A 5,000-nucleotide genomic window follows, 5' to 3' on the forward strand; every position below is an offset into this window, starting at 1 on the left:
CACGCACACACACACACACATAGACACACAGACAGACACACAGTCAGACAGACACTGTGAGGTGTGCAGTACAAAATTTGAATTTCAGTGCTTTTTGATTTGTATCTCTCTCTCTCTCTCTCTCTGTCTGTCTGTCTGTCTGTCACACACACACACACACACACACACTCACACACAGACAGACAGACAGACACACAGTCAGACAGCAGTGTTGGGAAGGTTACATTTAAAATGTATTTCATTACAGAATATAGAATACATGCCCCAAAATGTATTCTGTAACGTATTCCGTTACGTTACTCAATGACAGTAACGTATTGTGAATACTTTGGAATACTTAATATATTATCATGCTTTTTACAACAACCTGAATGTACTATGGCTGTGTGATTTATTACTATTACTGAAGGTCCGCGACTCCGAACTGTAGTAAAGGGACCTCTGACTAATACGGCGGGGTCCCTGTCGGCTCGTAGCCGAAAAATAGCTTTACTTTGTTGTGTGGGTCAACTTTTCTTGCGAGAGACAGAGAGAGGCGTTGAAAGACTGCTGCAACGGAACTTATTGTTTTCGGAGGAAAACACGAACACAGTGTACAGTCGAGTCTTAATAGCTTACTTACAGCTGGGCTCGTCAGGCTCTCTTCTTGGCTACAGTGGTTATTATTATATTTACATGCTTCCAGCTCCCGTTTTTGCTCGATGACAACTCGTACCTTTCCACTCCCGTTTTTCTCCCTCCTCGCGCTCACAGACCCATAACGTGTATGGCAGTCCATTCTCCCTGCAACACGGACTACACTGCCCATGATGCTACATTCTTTAGAGCTATGCTTGTAGCATTCTGCCTGTTAGCTTAGCACAACAACAACAACAACGAAAAGGCGCTCTCTCACCCAGGAAACACACAGTCGCAGAGAGAGAGAGAGAGAGCGTCGCCCTGTAACCATGGCAACCGTAACGCTGCCGAATGGAACAACAGAACGTAGCTGTCAAACAAAACCCAAACAGTCCCGACCCGCGACAAAATGAAACAGGAAAGTACCGCAGTGTAATCCATTTATTTCAACAAAGTAACTGTATTCTAAATACCACCTTTTTAAACGGTAACTGTAACGGAATACAGTTACTCATATTTTGTATTTTAAATACGTAACGGCGGTACATGTATTCCGTTACTCCCCAACACTGTCAGACAGACACTGTGAGGTGTGCAGTACAAAATTTGAATTTCAGTGCTTTTTGATTTGTCTCTCTCTCTCTCTCTGTCTGTCTGTCACACACGCGCGCACACACACACACACACACACACCAAAGCACACAGACAGAAGCAGGGCAGCTGCTGTGCAACTGGGATTTGACAAGAGGGGCTCCCTTTGCTTGCTCAATGCGGTACAAATGTAAAGGACATGTCAGGGTGTAAAATGTTGAAAAATTACTTTTAAAAACATTACAGTTATTGTAAAAAATTAAAATATATACATTAAAAAAACCTCTCATAATATGCATGTTAATTAATATTCATTAATATAAAAACATCAATGTAAACATTTTAATAAATGACCAAAAAAAAAAAAAAAAAAAAAAAAAAAAGAAGACCATAAAAAGTGTCATAAATTTAAAATACAATGTAAAAATCATAGTCCTCACAATATATTATGTTGTTTTAAAAACTATGTAAAAATATAAGATTTTATTTATTTTTACAATTTTAAAAAGTAAAATTTCATGTTTGTGTAATTTTAGACATTAAAGTTCTTCTTGTGAATAACCTTTTGAAAAAACAAGTAAACTTCAAAACTTATTTCTACATTGAGAAACACCGCCTATAAAAGGGCAACACTTCTCAGTTCACTCATTTTAGACCTAACATTCAGACCATCAACAGCTCTCTTCATTGGGGATTTATCTTCTTTGGACCTTAAGGTAAGTTCAGTAATTTTTGTGTGTGTGTGTGTGCACTTACCTGCTGTGTGTGTGTGTGTGTGTGTTAGTGATGGGATTTCCGCCTATCCTGGAGCACTTCTGTTGTCTTTTGTACGTGTTTTGAGTTTTTATATGCTTCTGAGTTTTTACGTGCTTCTGAGTTTTTACGTGTTTTCACATGTTTTGGAGTTTTTACGTGTTTTGGAGTTTGTACATGCTTCAGAGTTCGTACGTGATTTGAAGTTTGTATGTGTTTTGTCTCTAGGGGCCACCGTAAATATACTTTTATTTATTCAACTTCTGTTGTCTTTTGTACGTGTTTTGAGTTTTTATGTGCTTCTGAGTTTTTACGTGCTTCTGAGTTTTTACGTGTTTTCACGTGTTTTGGAGTTTGTACATGCTTCAGAGTTCGTACGTGATTTGAAGTTTGTATGTGCTTTGTCTCTAGGGGCCACCGTAAATATACTTTTATTTATTCAACTTCTGTTGTCTTTTGTACGTGTTTTGAGTTTTTATGTGCTTCTGAGTTTTTACGTGCTTCTGAGTTTTTACGTGTTTTCACGTGTTTTGGAGTTTTTACGTGCTTCTGAGTTTTTACGTGTTTTCACGTGTTTTGGAGTTTTTACGTGTTTTGGAGTTTGTACATGCTTCAGAGTTCGTACGTGATTTGAAGTTTGTATGTGCTTTGTCTCTAGGGGCCACCGTAAATATACTTTTTTAAATTCAACTTCTGTTGTCTTTTGTACGTGTTTTGAGTTTTTATGTGCTTCTGAGTTTTTATGTGCTTCTGAGTTTTTACGTGCTTCTGAGTTTTTATGTGTTTTCACGTGTTTTGGAGTTTGTACGTGTTTTTACGTGTTTTGGAGTTTGTACATGCTTCAGAGTTTGTACGTGATTTGAAGTTTGTATGTGCTTTGTCTCTAGGGGCCACCGTAAATATACTTTTATTTATTCACTCTACATAAAATGTAATAAATAAATCATATAATAAAAAAATCAACTATTCACATTTAAACTTTTAACTATTTACATTTTCAGCTTTTTCCTTTTACAAATTTAAAGTGAAAACAACACAAAACACTGCAAACCACAACACAGTGCACTTACCTGCTGTGTGTGTGTGTGTGTGTGTGTGTGTGTGTGTGTGTGTGTGCACTTACCTACTGTGTGTGTGTGTGTGCACTTACCTGCTGTGTGTGTGTGTGCGCGCACTTACCTGCTGTGTGTGTGTTACCTGATTTTATTGTGTGTACTTACCCAATTTTTTTTTTTTACTTACCAGATTCCACCAGCCATGGAGGATGTTGCTAGGGAGAACATGGATGGTTTGGCCACAGCATTTTTGAGTTCCTCCAGTGTCCCAGATTTCCTTACTGACCCAGAGATCCTCATTCCTCTGCAGGCTAGTACTGTTGACAATGCTGGTGAGCAACTAGATGCTGAGTTCGATTTTGATGGCATCGTAATCGAACTGAAATGGCTGGAAAGGTTGAAGGTGTTGTTTTCAAAGTTCAACCTTTCTCTCTACCGAATCCAACAACTGCGCAATTCTTGGCATTTAATCAAGAAACATTTGGATCTAACCAAGTTTTCCATGCAAGGCCTGGAAGTGCTACACAAGGTTCGAGGCATCGACCTTATTGAGCTGGATGAAGGATTTAAATTGCATGTTGTTGCAATTCCCCGATCCCTTGTTAGGGTTGACAAAGCCTGTCAGTCCCCGGGATATCTTCTCACAGAAACCATTGAACTCATCAATGGTATGATGGTCAACTTTGTGGAGAATCTTAGAACCCTCCCAGAGGGAGATCTTAATCGACCCTCTGTACAGAAGACAATCCTGCAGAACAAAGGGTACATGAATGTCCTACCTCAGGATCAAGAGTTCGTGCTTTGCACTATTGATCAGTCCAAGGATTTGTTGCTTGAACATCCGACATTGGATCTCCATTTTTTTGTTTACAAGTTTGGCCAAAAGTCACGTGAACCACTCACTTTATCCAAAATCACGGATTTCCAGAACATCGTTCGGTGTTCTCTGCATGTGGCGTGCAATGTGATTGCAGTTGACCCCAACACCCAATTTTTTTGGTCTAGAGCTGGTTTACAGTTGTTGGTTGGGCCAAGAGCAAGACTTTTTACCGCCATGTCCATGCACGAGTGTGCAAACTTCCAGACAGAGCTTGATCAACATGAGCTGGATGTTGCTCCAGCTCTGTCTAAAATTGCCAGACTGCCGTTTGCCACCTTTTGGCAGTTCTACGTGGACAGTCCACACACACACTATCAATCCACTTTCCGACACCCAGTAAGTGGGTTGATAGTCAATTGTGGGCTGAGCCACCCCAACTATCAGAAAGCTATTCACACACGTGCAGAGGATTATTACATCCACATGCGGGACCTTGCCATCAAGTCGAAATGCAAGTACCCCTTGCGCATTGAGATGGTCCAGGGGCTGGATGAAGCGGATTTAGGAGTACTCAAGGAACCCCTTTCTGGTCACTCTTTCTTCCGCATTCCTAACATCCAAAGGTTATTGGAGAAGGTCCCAATGCTCGTACCTTTCCAGTGGAAGGAGGAAGAGTTAAGCCTCCAGTCTGTCCTTTCGCAGTGTCTAACCCACATGGTTGAGGAGCTCTGGCAGCTGGGCCAACAGCACGAGGGCAAAGGTGGGTTCCTGCCCGTGTGGAGAGCCTTTCAGCTTGAAATAGCACTAGAAGAGGCATTCCATGGACACCCCTTGTCTAACGTCGACATTGTGTATTCCTCAGCCCTGGGCACAAGTTCTCGGCATGAATTCAGTGCCACAAATGTCCGGGGCTTCATGGCGCTTGGCCCTGCAACTGGGCCAGCAATTGAGGACACACCTCCCCCTTTGTTACACTGGACCAAGGATCCCCTACAGGTTCTTCGAGTTCACAGGGTGTTTTCCCTCACATGTAACATGGGGTGTGAGCCTGCCGTAGTTGGTCCCTCACTTCTCCTCCTTCTGCTGCAAGACATTTTTCGGCGAAATGAAGAGATCCCCATCGCTGCGCTCCAGGGAGCCAAGTGCCCTGAGAATTTGAAGGG

The sequence above is a fragment of the Perissodus microlepis genome, chromosome 3, assembly GCF_051167445.1.
Source record: "Perissodus microlepis isolate ML-2025 ecotype Zambia chromosome 3, ASM5116744v1, whole genome shotgun sequence".
NCBI lineage: Eukaryota > Metazoa > Chordata > Actinopteri > Cichliformes > Cichlidae > Perissodus > Perissodus microlepis.